Consider the following 14343-nt stretch of genomic DNA (forward strand, 5'->3'; position numbering starts at 1 on the left):
TTATTTATTTATTTTTACTAGAAGAATATGTCTGTGGAAGGATTGCTACAGAGTGTCTCAATCTTGCAAAATATAGGCTTCTGCTCAAGTTTTTCCTGGGTATCTCTCATGGATAACATGGGCCCCATGGATGTTCCTCACCTGGATACATCCCAGTCCCTAAGGAGTAATGGAGAGATTCCACCTTAGCCAGCGCTATTGGTCACAACCTAGACCCTGAAAGAAGGAAGATTTCCCAGGACCTTTCTCAAGTGTCTTGTTTGGCTATTCCAAGATAACCTAGAAAGGGAGGAGCTCCCTGGAGGCTCCCTCTCTCCCGCTGCAGTTAGAAAATGTCCATCAGGATAAATAGCGAATGCCTGCTGGGTTTAATACCTAGGTGACAGGTTGATAGGTGCAGCAAACCACCCTGGCTCATGTCTACCTATCTTAACAAGCCTGCACTGTCCTGCACATGTATCCCAGAACTTAAAATAAAATTAAACTAATTAAAAAAAGAAAAGAAAAGAAAAGAAAATGTTCATCCGTGCTGGGTGTGGTGGCTCATGCTTGTAATCCCAGCACGTTGGGAGGCTGAGGTAGGGCGGATTACTTGAGGCCAGGAGTTCAAGACCAGCCTGGAAAACATGGCGAAACCCTGTCTCTACTAAAAGTACACACACACACACACACACACACACACACAAATAGCCAGGGGTGGGGCACACCGTAGTCCCAGCTACTCAGGAGGCTGAGACACAAAAGTAGTGAACCCGGAAAGCAGAGGTTGCAGTGAACTGTGATCATACCACTACACTCCAGTGGGACTCTGTCACACACACACACACAAAATAAAATAAATAAAATAAAATAAAATAACATAACATAACATAAAACAAAATAAAATAAAGTAAAATAAAATAAAATGGAAAAGAAAAAGAAAAAAATGGAAGAAAGAAAATGTCAATCCAAAGCTTTCCTCAACCACTGGAAACACTGGTAGGTTTGTGCTTGGGGCATTGCTTTCCCCAGGACAGTTGGAGGAGAAGAGAAATTAGAGAACAAAGGTGAGATGTTAGAAGTAGCTTCACACCCTGGGCAAGGTGAACCATCCCATCCCGAGAACTTCCATGTGACCCAAGGGAAGACCCAAGGTCTCAGCCACCTTTTAATGGAAGAGGCAGCCACCTTCCTGTCTGTGCTCAAGGAGATACTGGAGAGGCCTTTTTACAAGGTGGAATAGCAAAGTCTCTTCTACTCTTCCATGAGGTACGATTTATGTCTTCTTTGCTCGTGTAGATACCAGTGAGAAGGAAATGCAGTAGTGACAAAAAGTCAAGCAAAATAGACTTTCAGTACCTCAGAACATCAGCTTCTCCTACTCTTCTGCAAATTAAAAGATCAATGGGTCAAAAGGGCTTCACTTCATTTGCAGACATTAATAGTAAGACTTATGCTGTTTTGCTTTAAGGTTGGGCCTGATTTTCACATTGAGGGAAGAACTACAAGCAAATTTCTACAGCAGGTTTCCCTTTAGCACTATCTGGTACAAAGTAATGATCTGTTAATGTTAATGATAGCCTATACTTTCCTTAGAAATGTTTTCTATAAGCGTTATCTGAAACAGGACTTTTTTCTCTAATAGGAATGTGGTACCTTGTGATATCAGAAATGTATATCTGGGTTTGTGTGTGTGTGTGTGTGTGTGTGTGTACAGACACACAGGCTGTCATTCTGCAATTGAAATACCTCGTTAAGAATAATAAAATTATAATATTGCAGTGAATCATCTCCAATAAAATTTTAAGTTAATTACAGCAAAAAAAAATGTGGCCTAAGTAAAAGAATATGACATTTGGAAGAAGACAGCAGATAATAGCGGAAAGACATGGGGAGTAGGTCAAAAACAGACCTAGTTTAAATCTTAACTCTACCTATAACCTTGGCTGTTATTGTAAGCTTTCCTGTATCTATGTTCATCTACGAATTGGAGATAGCAATAGCCACCTGTCTAGGTTAGTGGGAAGATTAGAAATTATGTAAATATAGTGTCTTCACACAGCAAGCATTCAATAAATTGTAGCTACTATCACTAATGGAAAGCAGCATATTGTAGATAGAATAAAGAGTAGGAGATTTCAAGAGAAAGAAACTGATAAGTCCAATTTGATATTTACTGACTGTTTAACTGTGGGGAAGATAGTTAACAGCTGTGATTCTCTGTTTCCTCATATGTTCAATGGGCAAAATAATAATTATTTCATAGGATTGTTGTAAGTAACAAACATGTCAAAGTAAGTAAAGTGCTTACCTGGAATATAATGGGTGTTCAAAATATGTGAATTCCCTTGGTCTCTCTGCCATGCAACCAAACAGATCTACTTGTACATAGGTTTGTTGTTCAACAATTAATAACGAAAAGCATTTATAACCAAATACCCAGAGGATCTTCCTATGATTATTGCTAAAATATCCATAGAATGCAATCAGAATGTTCAATCCAGGGGGTAGATTTCATGAATAGTAGCTTCTGGACTACTCAGGAAGTTTCTATCACTTGTGAATCATTCTTTCCTCTTTCTACCTGCTGGTTTGTTTACCTTCTTCCAATATTAATAAAGCATCTGCTATGTTTAAGTTATGAGCTAGAAGCTGGAGTTGAAGAAAAGAGAAAATCTTTATCCAGTTAACATGCTCTTCCCTTAAGGCAATGCCCTCACTGACAGTGTTTCCCTTCTCCTGCTCCATAAAGCCTCTGTTTTGTTGACTTCTCTGCCAAGAATTCCCTGTTACTCCTCTCTCATCCATTTATTGCATTTCCATTGTCCTGGCCTGATATTGTGCTAAGCCAAGCACTGATGCCAAAAGGGAGAGGGCCAGTGGAAAAGGATTCATGCCCAAAGATCCCTGGAGCCCCTCTCTTGAGAATCTCCCAACAGCCTAGTCAGAGTAGAACAAAATTTCACTAGCAGCTGCAGCAGTAGTTCACGGCCCTGTGAGAATGTGACATCTCACTCTTTCATTCACAATGATTCTCTGCTCTCTGCTTCTCTTGGATTTTACTTTGCCTGCCTCCGGGACTCAGATGCTTTCACAGAATTGATGCAAACCCCTGGGAAATTTATTTGTCCTCTGATATCATCCATGCTAATGCTCCTCTCCATTAGCTCAGATAATCAAGAGTTGACTACACATAGAACTGTGGAGAATTACAAAAGCACTTATAATCTAATGAGAGAGAGTGGAAAAATACTGAAGGAATTTAAAAAGAGAGAGAGAGAACAGAAAGAAAGCCACAGCTATATACAGAAACCAACTTGTGATGCCCTAGCTAAGCATAAAAATTAAAGGGGAAATGTATGGAATAACTGAAACGAATACCAGTAAGACTGGAACAGTGTCCTGGTGCTACTCGAGGATAGCAAGCCATATTAAAAATATGGGTCAGGTTTAGAAGAGAGGTTCCATGGCATTTGGGGGAAGGGAAGTAAGGTAATTGTCATTCTAGTTGTTGACTCTGATCTCTCTGGAATTAGTTTTCTTACATAAAAGGCTAGTTTTAGACTGTACATTACATTGTGTTCACATGGAAATCAAGGTACAAGGCAGGGCTAGTTATCAATATTAGTAATAGCCCAGCCATAATATATTATGGGCAGTTACATCTAGGAAATTAAAGAACAGTGACAGTTAACAGCGTAAGTACACAGACCCACCTCATGTTCGTAGCTGGGTCCCAATAAGTGCCAGATTTGCCTCCATTATTCTTGGACGTCAACCCCACATCAATATTTTGTACCAGTGCCATGGAAGAAATCATATCCCTCACCAATGTAATGAAAGAGAAGGAATTTGGTAAATTCTTTATTTTTTGAGATAGCATCTCACTCTGTCACCCAGGATGGAGTATAATGGCATAATCTCAGCTAACTGCAACTTCCACCTCTTGGCTTCAAGCAATTCTCCCGCCTCAGCCTCCCGAGTACCTGGAATTATAGGTGCCCACCACCATACTTGGCTAATTTTTTGTATTTGTAGCAGAGACAGGGTTTTGCTGTGTTGACCAAGCTGGTCTAGAACTCGTGATCTCAGGTGATCCACCTGCCTCAACCTCCCAAATTGCTGGGGTACAGGCATAAGCCATTGCGCCCTGCCGGGATTTGGTAAATTCTAATTTCTCATTTAAAATCTTATTTTTTAATGCAAGATAGATGAATAGGACATTGAAGTGGTTCATTGCAAATTAAATGTAGTAATAGTGTCCACTACAGCAATGGTTCCTTGTATCATGAAATTAACATATTACCCAGATTTCAGAATAATGTTTGTGATGAGTGACTTCATAAATGCAATTTCGGGCCACGTGCGGTGGCTCACACCTGTAATCTCAATACTTTGGGAGGCTGTGGTGAGTGGATTTCTTGAGTTCAGTAGTTCAAGACCAGCCTGAGCAACATCACTACCAAAAATATGAAAATTATCTGGGTGTGGTGGCAGGCGCCTGCGGTCCCAGCTATTTGGGAGGGTGAGGCAGGAGGACGGCTGAAGCCTGGGAAGTCGAGGCTGCAGTGAGCCATAATTGCACCACTGCACTCCAGCCTGGATGACACAATGAGATCCCATCTCACGAAAAAAAAAAAAAAAAAAAAAAGCTATTTTTTTCCTCCCCAGTCATGGTTACTGGTCAGTTCACATTCACTGAGAAGGTTGTATAGCACACCTTTGTAATATTTCAGAAAAGCACATATCTGCTTAGTTTCATGAAGTCATCCACTAAGATTTAGCAGAAATAAACCTAACATCTGACAAGCAGGTTTATCACAGCAGCAATGACTTCTAATGATTGGAGTAACCAAGAGGCATTAAAAAACTACAGATGGGTTTGAACTACGTACAACAAATTCTAAAAGCTACCAACCACTGTTAAGATTATGGTGATTCACTAAACGGAATGAAGTTATTCAATTAAAGCTCAAAAAGAAAGTCTGGTCTTAGATGAGGCACCTCATCTATAGAAAGGAGGCACAATGACTTTCAGAATTCTCTGGATATAGGAAAATATATACAGGAGTCTGCGTACCTACATACAGACAAGAAAATTAATTTCTGGAAGAAATAAATTTCATAGTCATATTTCCTCCAAGGTGGTTTAAACAAGTCCTTTCGTCGTTCAACTCCTTTAGGTCAAAGGTGGTATAGTATAAGGGGAGAAGGCTGATCTATCTAGATTATCGGGAGGGGCTCATTTAGAATATACATGGAGATAATCTCCTTAAGAGTAGAGTCAAATATTCCTTCTATGATCTAGTCCATGAAAATATTTGGAGTGGAGGGAAGACTCAGAGACTCCACCCCAGAGAAATATGCATTAAATGACATAGTCTAGCTCTTAAGCACTGGTCTGAGGCTATAGAATAGCAAAGTTGGAAGAGATAACCACAGAGGATTTGGCAAATACAGAATGACTGGCAAAGAGAGGGTAAAGACATCAGTAGTCTAATTATAAGCTTGCTACAGAAGGGAGTAACAACCCTTTAGCAAATTTCACCCCGGGAGACCAGACACTGTTGAGATGAGAAGGAAATTTGTGTTGGTCATCCTGACCCTGTTCGGGGTAATCTCCTGATAGTGTTATGGATTGCATGCAGTCATAAACAAAATCCTTGTGATGTCTCTTGGCCATCTGCACGCCTGACTGGCCATCTAATAAGAATGTGTCCACTGAAAGAGGCTGACAACAAACACTTGAGGAACTGATTTGGTGGGAAGAGGGCAAATAACTGCAATGTTATAAGCTGCAGAGTGTAAAATGCATTAACAAACACACTTCAACAGCCTCAAGACCTGAAAGTTAAACCATTCTAGATTTTAGAAGCAAAACACTGGATGCCCTTAAAGCATGGATGTACCAAGAAGATTGTTTCCCTGGGATTTTTTTTTTTCACTAAATCTGTTGTTTAAAGGTTATTGGAATGGAGTTGCATGGTAATTATCATATCTCTGTGTTCAGAATATTTCCAATGCTTTACTATTTTTAAAATTAAACTTTCTATTTTAAGATAATTGTCCAGTGACACACAGTTGTTAAGAAATTATGTGGGAAGATTCTAGGCACCCTGCACCCAGTTTTCCTAAATGGTAACATCTTGCAAAACTGTAGTAAAGTATCAGAATAATAAAGTATCAAAACCACAATATTGACATTAACACAGTCAACATACAGAACATTTCCATAACCAAAAGGAACTCCTATTTCTTTTGTAACCACAGCCACCACCCTGTACCTTTTCTGTGCCTGGTGCCCATCAACCATTAATCTGCCATTGCTATAGCTTCATCATTTCAAGATGTTATATAAATAGAATTATACATAATTATAATTCTGTATATTATAAATATACAGAATTATACATTATATATGGAACCCTTTTGAATTGGCTTTCTTCTACTCAGCATAATTCTCTGGAATTTCATTCAGGTTGTTCCACATCTCAGTGCTTCTTCCTTTCTTATTGCAGAGTAGTATTTCATGATATGGATGTACATCAGTTGGTTTAACTGTTTAACTATTCAACGATTAAAGGACATCTAGATTATTTCAATTTTGGGGTATTACTAACAAAGTTTCTAGTCATGTACAGGTTTTGTGTGAGTACACATTTCCCTTCTCTGGGATAAGTTTCTATGAGTGAAGTTGCTAGGCAAGATGACAATCACATATTGATTTTTATAAGAAAGTGCCCAGCTATTTTCCAGACTGATTGTGTCATCTCATATTTTCACCAGCAATGTGTGAGTTATCCTGTTTTCCTGTATCCTCCTCAGCAATTTTTAAACTATTCTGATGGTGTATAGTGATACCGCATTATGGTTTTAATTTGCTTTCCCTAATAACTAATGATGTTGAAAGATTTTTCATGTGTTATTTCCCAACTGCATATATTTTTTGATGAAATGTCTATTTACATCTTTTGCTTATTATCTAATCTGATTTTTTCTTTACTATTGAGTTTATCTCTTCTAGATACCAGTCCTCTGTCTAATGTGTTCTGGGTGAATATTTTCCTTCTAGTTTGTAGCTATCTTTCTATCCTTTTAAGAGTATTTTACAGAGCAAATGTTTTAAAATTCGATGATGCTCAATTTATCAATTTTTATTTAATGCATCTTGTGTTTGATGTTGTCTAAATAGCTCTTGTCCGTGGAATATAGATTCCAAAGATTTTCTGTCTTTTTTACTTTCCAGCAACCTTTGTCATTATACTTTAAATGAGTGTCTTGTTAACAACACATAGTTGGATTTTTTTTTATGTTCTGCCAGCCTCTTTCAAGTTAGGTATTTAGATAATTTAAGGTTATAATTCATGTGTTAGGGCTTAAGTCTGAAATATTATTTGTTTTCTATTTATTGCCACTGTTTATCATTCCCTTCTTTTCTTATTTTTCTATGATTATTTTAACACTTTTTAAGGATTTCATTTGATTTACTTATAGTATTATTGAGTTTTAAATTTTCTTAGTGGTTGTTTTAGGTATTACAATATATATACAGAACATGATAGTCTACTGTTACTGATATTTTACCAAACTCAGTGAAGTATATTTTGCTCCATAAAAATGATGTCCATTTAGCTCCCTTTAACATTCCCTCTTTATAAATATAATTGTCTTAAGTATTTCCTCTACATATATTGAGAGCATCACAGTCACTAGAGTTAAAACTTTTTATATAATCCATCAAATAAAATTTAGGGCACATATAAATTAGGATGTCTGTTGCTTTTACCTCTATATTTACCCATTCCAATGTTCTTCTTTCCTTTTGGAAGTTCCAAGCCTCCTTCTGTTATAATTTTCTTTCTTTTAGAGAACTTTATTTGGCAATTATTTAAGGATTTCTAGCAATACATTTTCTAACCTTTCCTTCATTTGAAAATGTGTTGATTTATTCTTCATTTCTAAAGGATACCTCACAGTATGTAGAATTTGTAGTTGACAGTTCTTTTCTTTCAGTACTTGAAAAATGTTATCACCGTCTCCTGGCCTCCAAAGTTTCAAATGAAATAACCGTTGTTATTTTAATTGGTGCTCCACTGTAGACAATACATCATTCCTTTTGGACTGCTTTCAAGACTCTTTTGTCTTGGTTTTGAGAAGTTTAACTATGATGTGCCTTGGTGTGAATTCCTTGAGTTTATTTTATTGAGTAGTCACTCAGCTTCTTAAATGTATGGGTTTATGTATTTTGCCAAATTTCAGAAGTTTTAAGCCTTTATTTCATCAAATAGTTTTCAATCCCATCGTCTTATTCCTCTCTTTCTGGAATTCCAATGATAAGGATGTTAACTTTTCATTATTTCCCCACACATCCCTAAAACACTATTCATTTTGTCTTAGTTCATTTTCTCTGGGTTCAGATTGTGTAAATGCTATTGTGCTGTCTTCAAGTTCCTGGATTCTACTCTCTGTAATCTTTACCCACTAGCAAACCCATTCCGTATGTTTTTAATTTGAGTTCTTATTTTCTGCTGTACAATTTCCACTTTTTAAAATAAATTCTATCTCTTTGCTGAAGTTTCCTGTTTTTTATTTGTTTCAAGAGAATACTTAATTGCCTGTGAAGCATTTTTATTATGGCTGTTTTAAAATCCTTGTCAAGTAATTCTAATAGCTATGTCATCCTGGTGTTGGCATCTGTTCATTGTCCTTTCTCATTCATGTAGCAATTAAGCTAATTCTTGGTATAATGAATGCATTTTTTGTTGCATAATGGAGATTTTGGATTTTCAATTATGATGTTCCACATACTATTTGGTCTTGTTATTTAAGCTGGTGTCCCACTTTTGAAGTGTAGCAAGAGGACCAGGCAGATGTTTATGCTCAGCTTCCCAGTGGGTCCCACTACCTCTACCCTGGGAAAAGTGGGGCAATAACTTACACTGCCTCATTATCTTTGAGTAGAAGTACAATATTAGCGCTCCATTCTGCCTCATGAAATGTTAAAATAATAATGTTTAAATATGGGGTTGAATAGAACATATCATTAATTTTTTTTTTTTTTTTGAGACGGTGTCTCACTCTGTCACCCAGGCTGGAGTACAGTGGCACGATCTCAGCTCACTGCATCCTCTGCCCTCTGAGTTCAAGTGATTCTCCTGCCTCAGTTTCCTGAGTAACTGGGATTATAGGCACCTGTCATCGTGCCTGGCTAATTTTTTGTATTTTTAGTAGACACGGGGTTTTATCATCTTGGCCAGGCTGGTCTTGAACTCTTGACCTCGTGATTCACTCAGCCTCCCAAATTGCTGGGATTACATTATTATTTTTTTTTAAGTAACCATAGACAAATTTGTTGTCATTCTTGCCAACTCTTGAATGAAAACCAACTTCTGCTGTCCCAACCTAGCTTGGGAACTGTAAACTCACTCAGACCTGGGTAGTAAGGAAGTGGCAATGACCATCATATTAATTCATCTCCAAATCTAGAATTTTTTGGTTACGTAAAAAGGAGTTCTAGGGTCTCCATGATCAATTTTCCCCTACTAAATATCCCTGCTAGTCAGGCTTTCTGATTATCATGCTTGTAAATATTGTGAAAAGCATCTTCACTTTACCATTTTGGGGCAGATGTTACTCCTTGAATTTGGCATTTAGGGACTTAATATAAAAATTGAAATATGGGAAACTTTTCAACTGCAGCAACACTTACTGGCCACTAAACTATTTTACAATTACAACCACTAAACTATTTTACAAGATGCTGACCTGCAAAACTCTCTCAGTGTATTGGTAAAATAAATATATTCTGAGCCCGTTCACAAAATATAGTTAGGGAATTGTTCATGCTAAATCCAATCCAACTTGTGTTCTCCCTAAGGCTTTGGATTCCATCTCTGTATAATACCATGGAATGCATGGAAGTTCAAATATTTAAAGTTCCTTTTCAAAGTCAACAGAATAACATATCTGCTGCTTTAATGTCTCTGAATCATTCTTTTTCTAACCTCTAGATCCTCTTTTGAAGGGCTCACCTTATTAAGTCAGGCCCACCTGAATAATCTCTCTTTTATTAACTTAAAATCAACTGATTAGAGGCCTTAATTACGTCTTTACATATGAAAAGTCCCTTTCTCTTCACCATGTAGTGTGAACTAACCATGGAAATGCTATTCTATCATTCTCATATGTCCCGCCCACACTCATGGGTTAGGGATTATACAGGGTATGTACACTAGAAGGTGGAATGTTAAAGACCATCCTAAAATTCTGCCTAGCACACTCCTCAGGTACCAACTATAAAGAAAATCAATGTTAATAGAGAAACACTCTTAAAAATAAAAGAAATATATAATTTTTGAAACCAAACATTAAATAACAAACTTTTTGAGTTTTACTGAAAATTGACATCATCTGTTAGATAATAAATGCCTTAAGTGTTTGGCAATACAAGGTGATATTAAAAGGGATTTCCTTTGAAGGACTTTTAATTTGTTTTGTCCACAAACTTTTCTCTGATTTAATGTGAGGTGCAAGATACAGACCTGCAATTTTTCAGAATGTGATCAAATAATTCTATAGTAAAACTTTAAAAATATTTCTTATATCTAACCATCTTTGGAGAAACCCATGTGTGTCAGCCTATATTGAATTAATATCTTCTTAAATGTTACAGTTACCTAATACCAGAGCTTTATAACATATTAATCAAAAGGTAATATAACTAAAAATGGAACTGGGCAAATCCACAATTAGATTTGTAGATTTCAAAACCTGTCTCCTGAGAATGATAGAACAAGTAAATCAGTAAGGTTATGGAAGACCTAATGAACAGTTGCAATGAACTTGACCTTACTGGCAATAAATAACACAATACTCATTTTTTTTCAAGTATGCATGAAACATTCACAAATGTGGCTATATTCTAGGCCATAAATAAAACCTTAAATTATAAAAGACTAGACATAATACAAAGTATGTTCTAATTTGATAAAGGAATTAAAGTATGAATCAACAGATATCTGGAAAATCCCCAATATTTGGAAATTAAACAATATCTATCAAAAAATAATCTCATAAGTAAAAAACAAAAAAAAAAGCCTCAAGGAAAATTAAAATATATTCTGCACTAAATGAAATGACAATCCATCCTACCAAAACATGTGAGATATAGCTGAAATCACTTTTGTAGGAAAATTTACAGCAATAAATGCTATTTTGAAAAATAAGAAAAGTAAAACATTAGTCATCTTAGCTTTTAGCTTCAGAAAGTAGAGTGGAAAAACAAAATTAAACCCAATGCAAGCAGAAGAAATGAAATAACATTAATAGAAGATATCAATAAAATAAAAAACAGAAAAACAGAGAAAAGCAATAAAAACAAAACTGATTATATCTATAAAATATTTTAAATTAATACTTAAAAATACTTTACCAAAGAAAACTCTAGTCCCAAATGCCATCATAGGTGATTTCTACCAAATATTTGAGGAAGAAATACTACCAATTTTATTCAAACTCTGCTGCAAAGTTGAAGAAGAAGAAATATATCCCAACTCCACTTATGAGGTCAATAATACTCTAATAACAAAAACAGAAAGACAAAGAGCTCCTGTTAATCAAAGCTTGAAAATTTTGAGAAACAAAATTCATAAAGATAGTATTTGATTATAGCCTATATAATAAAATGAATACCCATCATTCCATACTTATATAAATAAACATTTGCACAAATGAGTAAAGGTGGGAGAAATGGACTCTCTTCCTTATAGAATATTTCCAATTAATAAATGTAGAAACAATGAGAGAAATGAACAATCACATTTAAAAACCACAGTAATAACTGTTTCAAACAATATCTGTAGATGAATGCTTAATGGGCAAAAGTTAGAGAAGAAGAAAATATTTTTCAGACTCAAATGATCTTCCACCAGATATTTAGTAACTCATAAGGGGAAAATACTAACTTTAGAGTTGAGAAGCACAGCAGGCTACTTTAACCAGATGATTGAGGTTAAATAAGACATAAGATGTATTAACATCATGTACTACTTGATATTACACAGTGAGAAAGTCACATTATTTCTGTGGCATTCTTGCCAAAAATGCATACCTTTAATCAAATCATGAGAAAAGATCAGAGAAAACTAAACTATAAGACATTTTGTAAAATAGCTAACCAGCACTATTCAAAATCATCGTGTTCATGAAAGACAAGGAAAGACTAAAGACTAGGAAGACCTGAAACTAAACGCAATGTAGTATCCTGGATTGGATCCTGAAACAGACAAAGTGTACTAGTAGAAAACTGGTGAAATACAAATAAAGTTCATTGTTTAATTAAGAGTATTGTACAATTAACTGAAGTTAATTTCTTAGTTTCAATGATTATACTAAGATTATGCAAGATATTGGAAGACTGGGTGAAATATATATAAAATTTCTGAATTAATTTTTTAACTTCTCTGTAAACCTAAAATTATTTTCAAATAAGAGTTTTAAAATTACATACTATATGTCTCCTAATATTAAAATCATACTGTGATTTTATGTAACATTAGTTACTACTCTTTTATAGATCCTTGGGCTAGTACAATATTTTTCTATCCCTTAAGGTTGTGTAATAGTTTGCTTTTTGTTTGTTTATTTGTTTTTTAGTAAATTGGGAAATAATTTATTTAACACCATGGAAGTCCTTGCTTGTTCATAGGTTTATTCCACTCCAGAATTCCTAAGGACAATGGGACATGCACATCTGATCTGCCATTGAGCCTGATCTTTTTCTTTATGTTTTGTTTCTTTTTCAAGTTGTATTTTAGATGCAGGGAGTACATGTGCAGGTGAGTTACATGGGTATACTGCACGATGCTGAGGTTTGGGGTACAGAGGATCCCATCACCCGGGTACTGAACATAGTGCCTGTACTGGTCCATTTTCATGCTGCTGATAAAGATATACCCAAGACTGGGCAATTCACAAAAGAAAGAGGTTAAATAAACTTACAGTTCCACGTTTCTGGGGAGGCCTCACAATCATGGCAGAAGGTGAAAGGCACATCTCACACTGTGGCAGACAAAAGAAGATAGAGTTTGTTCAGGGAAACTCCCCATTTTAAAACTATCGGATTTTGTAAGACTTACTCCGTATCAAGAGAACAGCACAGAAAAGATCTGCCTCCATGATTCAATCACCTCCCACCAAGTTCCTCCCATGACATGTGGGAATTGTAGGAGTTACAATTCGAGATGAGATTTGGTTGGGAACACAGTCAAACCATATCATTCTGCCCCCGGACCTCCCACATCTCATGTGCTCACATTTCAAAACCAACCATACCTTCCCAACAGTCCCCCAAAGTCTTAACTCATTTCAGCATTAACTCAAAAGTGCACAGTCCAAAGTCTCATCCAAGACAAGGCAAGTCCCTTCTGCCTATGAGCTTGTAAAATCAAAAGCAAGTTAGTTACTTCCTAGATACAATGGTGGTATAGATATTGGGTAAATACAGATATTCCAAATGGGAGAAATTGGCCAGAACAAAGGGGCTACAGGCCCCATTCAAGTCCAAAATCTAGCAGGGCAGTCAAATCTCAAAGCTCCTAAATAATCTCCTTAGACTTCATGTCTCACATCCAGGTCATGCTGATGCCAGAAGTGGGTTCCCATGGTCTTGGGCAGCTCCGCCCCTGTGGCTTTGCAGGGTACAGCTTCCCTCCCAGCTGCTTTCATGGACTGGGATTGGGAGTCGAGAGCTTTTCCAGGCTCCCAGTGCAGGCTGTCAGTGGATTTACCATTATGGGGTCTGGAGGACAATGGCCCTCTTCTCACAGTTCCACTAGATGATGCCCCAGAAGGGAATCTGTGTAGGGGCTCCAACCCCACATTTCCCTTCTGCACTGCCCTAGCAGAGGTTCTCCATGAGGACGCTGCTCCTGCAGCAAACTTCTGCTTGAGCATCCAGGCATTTTCATACATCCTCTGAAATCTAGACAGAGGTTCCCAAACCTCAATTCTTGATTTCTATGCACTTGCAAGCTCAGTACCATTTGGAAGCTGCCAAGGCTTGAAGCATGCACCCTCTGAAGCCGTGGCCCAAGCTCTTTGTTGGACCCTTTCAGCCACGACTGGAGCAGCTAGGACACAGGGCACCAAGTCCCTAGGCTGCACACAGCGTGGGGACCCTGGGCCCAGCCCACAAAACCATTTTTTCCTTCTGGGCCTTTAGGCTTGTGATGGGAGGGGATGCTGTGAAGACCTCTGACATGCCCTGGAGAAGTTTCTCCCCTTGTCTTGCGGATTAACATGGGGCTCCTCGGTTCTTATGCAAATTTCTGCAGCTGGCTTAAATTTCTTCTCAGAAAATGAGAT

At 37.0% G+C, this 14343-nt stretch overlaps 1 long non-coding RNA gene across 1 annotated transcript in view; it reads right to left on the reverse strand.

Annotated features, from left to right (window-relative positions):
• LOC144340659 (uncharacterized) overlaps positions 1-13174 on the reverse strand; it is a 108249-nt gene extending 95075 nt beyond the window's left edge. The window contains exons 1-2 of the long non-coding RNA XR_013416905.1: positions 13116-13174; positions 12979-13038 (exon numbers count right to left, since the gene is read on the reverse strand). This is a non-coding gene — a long non-coding RNA (uncharacterized LOC144340659). The remainder of the gene's footprint in view (positions 1-12978; positions 13039-13115) is intronic.
• Between the last annotated feature and the right edge of the window lie 1169 nt (positions 13175-14343).

Source organism: Macaca mulatta, chromosome 4 (genome assembly GCF_049350105.2).
Source record: "Macaca mulatta isolate MMU2019108-1 chromosome 4, T2T-MMU8v2.0, whole genome shotgun sequence".
Classification (NCBI taxonomy): Eukaryota; Metazoa; Chordata; class Mammalia; order Primates; family Cercopithecidae; genus Macaca; species Macaca mulatta.